The 11045-nt window shown below is 37.7% G+C and overlaps 1 pseudogene across 1 annotated transcript; it reads right to left on the reverse strand.

Annotated features, from left to right (window-relative positions):
• Positions 1-1004: 1004 nt before the first annotated feature.
• On the reverse strand, positions 1005-2858 carry LOC121147288 (annotated as a pseudogene). Its single transcript, XR_005882360.1, has one exon. The product of XR_005882360.1 is annotated as a WW domain-binding protein 11-like (transcript).
• Positions 2859-11045: the final 8187 nt, after the last annotated feature.

Here is an 11045-nt window from a genome sequence, read left to right on the forward strand (position 1 = left end):
CAGTGGATTAAAAAAAATAATGAGAGCATTACAGTGATTATAAAGAAATAGAAACTGAACTTAAATATTTTTTTCTGTGTAGAACATTTGTTTATTTACTTTCCATGAAACACTCAAGCTTAGGTCAGTGGGAAATAATTTTAATCAAAATTGTACATTTTCTTCCCTCATATTCTACTTTGTATTAGAAAAAATGACATTGTGCTTCATTTTACTATAAGTAAGGTATTACACAATATTTGCAGGAAAATATTGAAAATAACTCAAACAAAAAAGAAAAGAGATAAGCCCTTTTGGGAGGAATCTTGTCCAGTGCCCGCAGTTCGCAAGAGTCAGAACAAATAATAGCTAAGATTCCCCTAATCACAAGTTTCTAAAGACCTGAGAAGGGAAGACACAGGATGAAATGGTGATGTGACAGGGATGGATGCTAGCAGCACTGCTTCAACAGCTCATTTATTCTGGTTGCAAGACCCACTCTCAAATATGCAGTAGATTCTGAACAAGATTAAACTTCAGGATATTCCTTGATTTGAAATTAGAAAATACTCTGACAGGACCTGGTGTGGTAGCACAGCAGCTAAAATTCTTGCCTTGCATGTGCTGGGATGCCATATGGGCACCGGTTAGTATCCAGGCAGCCCTGCTTCCCATCCAGCTCTTTGCTTGTTGCTTGGGAAAGCAGTCGAAGATGGCACAAAGCCTTGGGATCGTGCACCCGCTTGGGAGATCCAGAAGAGGCTTTGGGCTCCTGGCTTCAGACTGGCTCAGCTTTGGATTGGCTCAGCTTTGGCCATTGCAGCTGCTTGGGGAGTGAATTCAGGATGGGTGAGAGATTTTCTTCTTTCTCTCCTCTCTGTATATCTGACTATCTGATAAAAATAAATAAATCTTTGAAAAAAAAACTACCCTGACAACAGAAGTAGCTCTTTTGCCTATGTTTAATAAGAACTCTTTCTCCATGAGCCGCTATCCTGTAGAAGCCTGCTCTGGCTTTAAGGCTGTCACAGCAGTCCTTCCATCTCTTCAAAGCCTCATAAACATCATCCTTGATTTGCATGGACAAAGCAGCAGCAGGACCAGACTTGGGAGCTGCTTTGGCAAGAGGCACAGTAGAATCCTCCCCTGACTTTGTTTGCATGCAGAAGCACATTTACTCTCCTGACACACTTTCAATGCAGTGGGCACAAATCAAGTATTCTCTGCCTTAGGGTTAGTGATTTGTGGCTTGGCACTAATGATCACCGTGGCTTTCTTCGCAGTGGTGGCTTCACTTGTATCATCCACCTTGGGTTGCTGGATTAAACTGTGTAGACACTCAAAACCTCTGAGTTGGGCAAGGGAGCTGGTAGGAAAAGTCCAGGTGGGTTCGGTCCAAGTGGAGGCACCGGAGGTGGGTGCATCAGGATAGGACAAAGTGGAGGGATGCCTGGAGGTACAGGAGGAGGTATCCTTGGTGGGGGTCCCTGAGGCAGAGGGCCAGCAGGAAGACCTGGGGGCTCACTTCGGAGAGAGCCAGGAGGGGGACCTGGTGGTGAACCTGGAAGTAAATGTTGGGATAAAGGCCCTCAGATTCCTGGCATTCCAGGTTGTTCCAAGAATAGATGATCCTTTGGCGTTGGAGCAGAAGGAAGACTGGTAGGTGTTCCAGGAGGTGGTAAAGGTAGAGCAGGTGGTTGGTCAGTAGGATGGGATTCTGGCATAGGAGGTGTTTGAATCCGAGAGGAAGGAACAGACTGGGGAGGAGGAGTCTGCTGCTTCAAGGATGAAGATTGCCATCAGAATGGGAATCTTCTTACGCTGCTGTGTGATTGCTTTTCTGCTGCAGAATCATCATCATCATCCTCGGAAAATTCCTCTACTTCTCTTCCCTCCTCAAGGATTTCCTGACCTGCCATTCTGAGCATCATGGCTTTAAGAGGCATCAACTCTTTCATGCTCTTCTCTTTCTTCCTCGATTTTCCAGGCATATCAGGAAATCATACACTCAGACCTGATTTGTTTTCTTCATTGTTGTCTCATTCATTGTCACTACGATGCACAAATTCATCCTCCTCACTTTCTCCATCTGATCTGTCAGTGTCACTACCATTGGTGCTGTTTATCCTGATCCATGGCCTCAGGATAGCCATAATCTTCACTTGTGATGGAAACATCCTTATCATGACCCCGCTGAACAAGTTCAGGACTACACAGCATGATGAAGATCTTGCCCACAAGGGGGAAGATCCAAGGCAAAGCCCACTTTGCAGCCACACACCAGTAAGACCTAAGGTGGCAATGGACCAGAGGGGGGGCCGGGAGGTTTTCTTCCAAAGGGCAAACGTGAAACACCATATCCATGAAGATTGATTACAGAAACTGCCTTGGGTGGAGGTCAATAGGGTGGAGGATGGCTGGGCACCAGGAAGTGTAATGTCCTGGATCAAGATGTTGGAAGCAGCATATTGTATATCTGGCAAGGGAATACTCCCCATGTCCACATGCATTCTTAACAGCATCAAAATACTGGCTAAGCTGAACAATTTTTTGTTCATATTCACTTCTAGTTTTCTCAATTCTTTATAAATATCTGGATCCTCTTTTTTATAAAGTTGGAGAATACACTCATATTTTCACACAGCTTTTTACACTTGTCTTTCAGTACTTTCTCATTTAACAGTGGCTGTTGCAATGGGTTAAACTCCATTTCATCCAATTGTCCTGGATAATCTGTTCAGGAACCTTCACCTGCATGCTCGCACCACCATGCATTGGTTTTTGTTCTTTATCTCTTCCGACTTCCTTTTGGGCATGTCTGTGGGGTTCATAAATTTTCCAATCTTGGTGGATGATGTAGATCTTTGTCCCGTGTTAACATTTCATTGAGAGAAAAAAAAATCACTTCTGCCGTATTCCCAGGATTGCAAGAAGAGGGGGATTCCAAGACTCACTCACTTTGAAAGGGCCTTCACCTCTGCCTCACTATCTTATTTTTATAATATAAGTTATGATGTAGAGTATATGCTTGCTTTCAAAAATTTTGAAAGTGGAAATATGGTTTCACAGTGTAAATTTTTATTTTGACTAAACAAATTTAACGATTAATATAAAATACTGCATTGACTTTGAATAGCAGCTTTGGATTCTATCCATATAATTCTTTAAAATATCTATTATTTTAAACTCAGGACAAATCAAAATAGTGACTATTACTGATTACTACAGAATAATCTCATGGTTATTATAAGTTACTTTGGAATTAAAGAGTGGGTGGCTTTGTTTATACTGTAACATGTTGTAGTTAAGTGTCCACGTAAAGGCATTCTTTACCCAGAACTCCCTCTACCTGATTGCCAAAGTAGTCATTGGTGTTCACCCAACCACAGCCCATCCAAGCCAAGTCAAATGTTGAGGGGTACTCAAGTCATACCTACTAAATGTGAGATCAAGGGTTTAATGTTACAAACATCAACTTGTTGGCTTTGGCTTGTTTAGAATTATTGTAGCAAGCCTATATAAGACACAAACTAACTTTAAAATTTCCATTTACTTACTGCTGAAAAAGCTTTATTTATTATTTTCCTCATACATTGTCTCCACATAGGAAGGTCTCATTAATTATCCACTAATTGAACAATACTTTTAGAATGAAGGAATTCATTATTCCAAACTTGTGTAAAATATCCCCTAGAAACAACAGTGGAGGACACCACATGAATTCTCACCCACGGTGAATCTGCAGGGATACGGAACAAGGAGAAAAGAGGCGTTTTACTAGTGATGTCCATGGAAGATAGCACAGAACTCATGAAGTCTGGAAGGGATCACTTTAGGTTCCTGTTACGGTGATTCTGTAAATAAGCCTGTACATAGCATGGGAGGTGATGAATCACATATCATAAATGTGTGCTTCAGCTAAATTTTTTGAGAACTAAGTGGAATGGAGGAGTTATGTTTAGATAGAGAGGACACTGGGATGTAACCTTGTTCCCTGCCAAGCTATATCATTATAAGGGAATCATGAGCATTTCAAAACATCTTCTTCCTTGTCTATATGTAAAAGAAATGATGTTTAGTTGATGCATTCATTCTGATGGTTAAATGAAATAGATTACAAGCAGGCATAATAAATATATTTTGAAAGAATTATTCCTATGATTCACAGAATTCTTACTTACATTCTATTAAACATGATTTGTCGACAGTTGTTTATTAACCTTTTCTACGATGAAAAATAGACCTTTTCACTATTCAGTTATAGATTTGGACCTTGAAAATGAGAGAAACAGTCACAAAACAGGCCCACCACCACCTATTCTGAGTATAATGAGATTCTAGAATTCTTTGGGAAATGTGGTCCATGTTGTCAATAACCTTTATCCAAATGGTCATACCATGAGAGACAAAGTCCACAGTTTTTTACAGGGTTCCTGAGTGACAATGAATCAGGATGGCTAATTACCAGCAAACAAACAAAACAAATCATGTTAATTCTCCAGGTGCTCATGAGTTCTCCATGAGTTGTATAAGAGGGAGCACCCACCCAGCATCTCCCTACCTGGATTTCTAGGTTTAATGAAATAGTGCTGAGATCTGTGTAATACTATACTAAAATACTCCTCTGCAAACAAAATAGGTTTTGAGAGAGACAAACTTCTTGTGCACTGCATAGCTCAAGAACAAATGGTTTCAAACAAGATGTTACCCAATTTCATGGTTTTAACTTCTATAATCTTTGCCTCTTTTAATGCTAATTAGTAAAAGGCTTTCCCTATGAAATTATTTATATAGAAACAAAAGTTAAAAGTGCTAGATAACTTGACCTGTGCCAACAGGGTCCAAATTGCAAAAGCATGTGCATACTTGTGTAACATAAAACTAAAGGTACCTAATAAGATCACTTCATTGAGATGACTGCTCAGTGCTGGCAGAGTTGGAGAAACCCTCTACTGAGAGCCTCCTTGGGCTGTTAGAATTTGCACCAATGGAACATAGCCAGTGAGAACACAGCTTGGGACAATACCCCCCTGAAGAAGCAGTGGAGTGTCTCCCCTCAGAGGTACACACATTAACACAGTCCAGTGTTGAAAATGGAAGTAGCAACCTGAGCTGAACTAAATCAGTGCTAACAGAGGGCCGGAGGGTGCTATGGGAAGTTACTGCCTTTTCAGAATAGAAAATGGTAATTTATGCAAGGAAACTGGACCAAAATTAGACAAAGTGTGATCTTCTGGTGAGGAGGGGAAATCCAGGGTGTATTTTTGGTCATGATGCTATTCAGAACAACGGGAATATTCTGTTTTATTTTAAAAACACAGTTGACTGTGGTGAGCTTACATTAAATGATCACGTTGACTAGGGCTTGGCTTGCCTGAACATGTGTGCCTGAAGCACCAGCCTGGTCTCCCATGTAGGCGAACGGTCACGAGTGCTTTTGCCATTTTCCACTGTCTTCCCAAGCACATTGACAGGGATTTGCATTGAAAGTGGAGTGGCTGGGATCCCAGTCAGGCCTCATATGGGAAGCCAGTTTTGGAGGTGCCAGCTTTACCAGGTGTACCACTCTGTGGACCCTAAGCTGCACAAAATTCTAACTTGTGCAAATTCTTCCCTTTTTGGCACATGAGTGCAGAAGTGGGCTGGTAATTGTACTTTATTGGTGATCGACAACCCTGTACAAATGGCAATCTCAATGTTATGAACAGGGATTTTTGACAATGTATGAAGTTTGAAATCCTTAAGGTGAAAGATTAAAGATTTGGAGTCTATTTTTTTTTCATTTTTTTTTTGCAACACTTTGTTCACAGAGTTGAAAATCAACTTATTCTTAGAATGGTAATATTTTTGCTTCTAGAAAAGAATTCAGACTGTGAAATGAGCATAGGGCTTTGCTTTCTGTTTTTATTCCATAATATTCTACTTTATTTCTGAAACCTAGGTCATTTTCAGTGTTGTAATTCCAGTTCTTACAAATCCAAAAAGAGTAAACAGTAACCATTTTATCTGTTAACCTGGAGTGTATGTGTGTGTATATATTTATATTTATATTTATATACATATGTATATATACATATACACACACATATATACACATACATTCATACACATACACATAATGCATTTCCCAAGACAGATGCAACTAAGTATTGGGAGATCCAAATTTAATTGCCAATTGCCACCACATGCTCTGCAATTTGTAACAAGACTAAATATTAGAGCAAACAGGAATGATTTTAAATACGTTATTAGGCACAAATTTTAAGCTTTTTTGTGTATGTCCTTGATGAATAAGTAGCTAAATAATGCAGGCTATAAACCAGAAAGTTTTCGATAGTAAAAACTTAATATATATTTGGGATATTTGTTCACCTGATTGATTATATTAATAAGCAATTAAACAATTCTGTTTATAATTGGAACTTAAAATAATTAAAATAAAATATTTATAAATGCATATTTATATATTAATAAATTTTAGCTATAATATACCAAGTATTATGTTAATTTTAAATGATTTTTTAAGAATAAGAGGTTGTTTTATTTATTTATTTCTCTTTACCTAACTGGGTTTTTATCTTTTTTTCCATAGATTTCCTTAGAGTAGCATTTTATTGCCCACTGGTCTACAGATTGATTTAACTGAGTGTGTTCAGTGCCCAGTTCTTCCTTTGCAGTCACTTTTGCCTGGCCTGCCTCTTGTTCTAGGCTTCCATCATGGTCCACATGGTCTCAGCTCCTGGCTCACACCTATTCACCCCCTGTGACTCTAAGCTGTGGCTGCACAGTGCTGACACAGCCTTTCTCCCATTCTCAGTGTCAGTAGTGCTTGGGAACAGGGAAACTCAAGCTCTCATAAATCACTGGTTTGTCAGCAGAGTTGATCTTGCCAGAACCTGTTGGTTGTCAGATCTGAAGGTCATCAAGACCTGTTTTGGGTGGAAAATGTAGGATTTCAAGTCAGTACTATTTTTACCTATGAGACCTATGCAATATGTTGAACCAGAATGAGAAGAATCTGCTAACCAGAAGTGCACTGACCAAGAGCAAAAGAAGGCACAGTGGTACCATGAATATTGCTGAAGACTCCCCTGCAAAGGAGCAAAAGCCTTTATCAATCTCAGTTAACTGAGGAAGATATTGAGGAAATGATGGTTAAATAATTTTAAAAACCTAGGTACAAAGCTTTTTAACAACAATGAGAAGTACATATAGGAGTTCTCAAGGAGTTTAAGGAATATGTCACACAGGAAACAGTAACACTTTTATTTATCAATCTGAATTAATTTATTTATCAATTCAAATGATTAGAAATGTAGGACACAATGGAACAATTTAAAAATTCAGTGAAAAGTCCCCCACAACTGAATGAATGAGGCAGAGCAAAGACTGTCAGAATTGGAAGATATTGCTTTCAATAGAAAAACAATAATAATAATAATGAAAAGTTGGCAGAGGAATTAAGTCAAGCTTAAAAAAAGTATTCAAGAATAAAGGGACACTATTAAAAGGCTGAATATAAGAGTTATTGGAGTTCCAGAAGACACAGAAAGAGAAGTTTGGTTTAGAGATGTATTCAATGAAACAATAAACGAAAACTTCTCTAAGTTGAAGAAAGAATTGAGAAACAAAATACAGGAGAGGCACAGAATTCCCAACAAGATTGACTAAAAATGATCTTCACCACAACACATGATTTTCAAGATATCTTCAGTTGAACACAGAGAAATATCCTTATAATGCACATGAAAAAATTAATTAACATATTGAGGAACCTCAATCAGACTCACAGCTGACCTCTCAGAGAAATTTTTACAGACCAGAAGAGAATGCAGTGACACATTCCAGATTTTAAAGGAGAAAAAATATCAGACCAGAATAATGTATCCAGCAAAGCTTTCCCTTAACTTTGAAAATGAAATAAAATTTTTCCAAAGTAAAGAGAAGCTCACAGAATGCACCTCTTCCATACCTCCCTACAAATGACATTTAAAGATGCTCTTTTTACAGTAAAGAGGAATAGCACAAACCAATCCAAAGAGAAAAACAGGTAACATCCCAATGGAACAACAAGAGAAGACTAAATCAAATGATGAATAACCTATTGCTAAAATGACAGGAAAATGACTACCTCTCCATATTAACCTTGAATGTAAATGCTTTAAACTCATCGATAAAGTGTCATAGATTAACAAACTGAGTCAAAAAAAACAAATCCCATCTATCTGTTGCCTACAAGAGACACATCTCACAAATAAGGATGGATACGCAAGTGCAATGATGGAAAAGATATTCCAGTAATGGATAGGGGGAAAATGTACTGTTGTAGCCATTCTAGTATCAGATGATACAGACTTTGATATGAAAAAAAGTATTAAAAGAGAAAGAACATCATATGATCAGAGAATCAATTCAGCAAAAAGAGATCACCTTACTAGTTTCTTAGGATGTTTCTTTCTTTCTTTTTTGTCTCTAATTTGGTTTTTCTCTCATGATTTTCTTTGCTACTCTAGCTGAAAGTTTGTTTTGCATGTCATTTTCACCTTTTAAACATGGTTCTTTCTTGTTCCAATTTGTAGTTATTTTAGTTTTACATTTATTTTTGCTGTTATTTTTATCATTGCTTGCTTCAACTTTTAAAATAAGTCCTTGAAATGCACTATTAGATCATCTAGTTGGGATGCTTCATTTTTTGTAGGCATCTGGTTTAATAAATGCGCCTTTCTTTGGAAAAAAGATTTATTTATTTATTTTTATTGGAAAGGCAGATGTACAGAGAGGAGGAGAGATAGGAAGATCCTCAGTCCTATGACTCATTCCCCAAGTGGCCGCAACAGCCGGTTCTGTGCCAATCAGAAGCCAGGATCCAGGAACTTCTGTCCAGGTCTCCCACACAGGTGCAGGATCCCAAGGCTTTGGGCCATCCTTGACTGCTTTCCCAGGTGACAAGAAGGGAGCTGGATGCGAAGTGGAGCTGCCGGGGTTAGAACTGGTGCCCATATGGGATCCTGGCATGTTCACGGTAAGCACTTCAACTGCTATGCTATTGTGCCAGGCCCAAATGCCCCTTTCAATACTGTTTTTGCTACATCTCATGGAATTTGATACTTTTGCTTTTATTCTCATTTCTTCAGAAAAGATTTTTTTCCCTCCTATTCCTTTCTTCAGTGACTCTTGGGTTATATAGTAGCATTGATTTCCTCAAGCATTGGTTTTACTTTTCATTCATTCACTGGCACACATTGGTCATTCAGTAGCATGCTATTTAACTCCATGATGTTGTAAATTTTTAAACTTTCTTCCTGTTGTTGATTTGTACTATGTTTTTTCATTGAAGGGAATGTATAATAACTGTGTAATAAAGACTATCATATCCTAATGTGAAGATACAATGCAGTATGCATATCTATTTTCAAATCAAATATGGACTTCCAATGAAGCCGTTAAATACATCTTGACAATAAGATGCTGGTCTCTCTGCTGTTGTCCATACCTACAGTGTCAGGATACACTCAAATAGCAGAATGACGGTCTTAAGACTGTTTATGAAGGACTGTACTATTGTAATGATAGAGGGGGATGAAATCGCAGCACCTATAGAACTGCATTATGAAATAATAAAATAAATAAAGCATGTCTCAGCTAGCATACTGGGCTCACCCACCAGAACCCCTGTTCCCCCAATACCTTCCTGGATCTTGAGCAGGGCATTTGGGGGTGTTTCAGCACCCAAATTGTCCACTAGGCAGAAGCTTTCGCCTTTTGAAATTCCAGAGGAGAGAAATCATATGGTTAGACATCATAATAGAATTATGTGGCTACAGAGTTGATTTTCTGAAGGTGGTTAGAAACAAACAAAAAGTTCCAGCTTCTTTATACATATTTCTTCAGATGATTTACTTTGTTTTTGAAAAGCAGATTCATGTTTCCTTATGAAGTGTCCTATACTGTTTCTGAAGTGACTGAATTTACACAATGATGTTCTTCTGGTTGTTTTACTTTGTTTATCCTTCCTAAAAACATTCTTAATAAGGAAGCAAGTGTCTTGTGCAACTGCCCTGATGAGTTCTGGAAAGCCAATCATTTCCTTTTCCCTGTGTTGCCTTGTTCCCTATTTGTACTACGACTGCAGGTAATATCCTTACACTTGCCAATATAACCTATCAGCAGCATGGGCATTGATATGCAGAACCAGAAGTCTCCTTTATGAGACATATAAATGCAGTTTTACTCTTCAACTAGGAAGTCATCTTTACTGTTTATTTCTAGCGATTATGGACTCGCTGAATGAGCTGTGCATATTTCTCCCCTCATCTCTTCAGTTCAATTTGTTTCCAAAGACAAAGATTCTGAAACATATAGGTGCTATAAAAGTACTTATGAACAGGCTGGAAGTTGCCTATTTTTCTGGAAAATTGAAATAGGTTATTGATACGAGATGTATCCATTTGAAGTCCAAGTATTTATTTCTGACAGTTAAATTTCACTGGATTCTATCTTGAATTGCTAACATAAATACAAAAATAAAATTTAAAAATATAAAAGTTAAAATAAAATTATATAAATAAAATATTTAAAATATAATACATAAGCAGACATTATTCGCTATGCATGATTTAGAGCTGTTTCAGCTCTAGCATTAAGCATATATATTTGCCACATATTAATATTTTATAACACGGTAAAATATATACAAAATGAAAACCTGAAGTCATAGTTCAATAACAAGAGAGGTCTGTAAATTGCTACATTTTTAATAAATGTCAGAATCTATATTTTCTATTTTATTTTGTTTATTAATATTTATCACAGTGACACAGGGAGAAACAAGGACAGACAGATGTTTTTGATCTACTGATTTGTTCTCCAATTTCCTGAAATATCCAGGTTGTGCCAGAATAAAGCCAAGAACTAGGACCTCTATGTCTCATATATATGCATGTGTATATATATAATTTTCATTTTAAGCTTTAAGAAATACTAAATGCATGTATTTCAAAATCTGACAAGAACTTTTAAGCATCAGAATGAAAGTGCGATAGTCATTTTATATTTGGCACCTGCAG

Source organism: Ochotona curzoniae, unplaced genomic scaffold (assembly GCF_017591425.1).
Source record: "Ochotona curzoniae isolate NIBS_2020 unplaced genomic scaffold, NIBS_Ocur_1.0 scaffold_4506, whole genome shotgun sequence".
NCBI lineage: Eukaryota > Metazoa > Chordata > Mammalia > Lagomorpha > Ochotonidae > Ochotona > Ochotona curzoniae.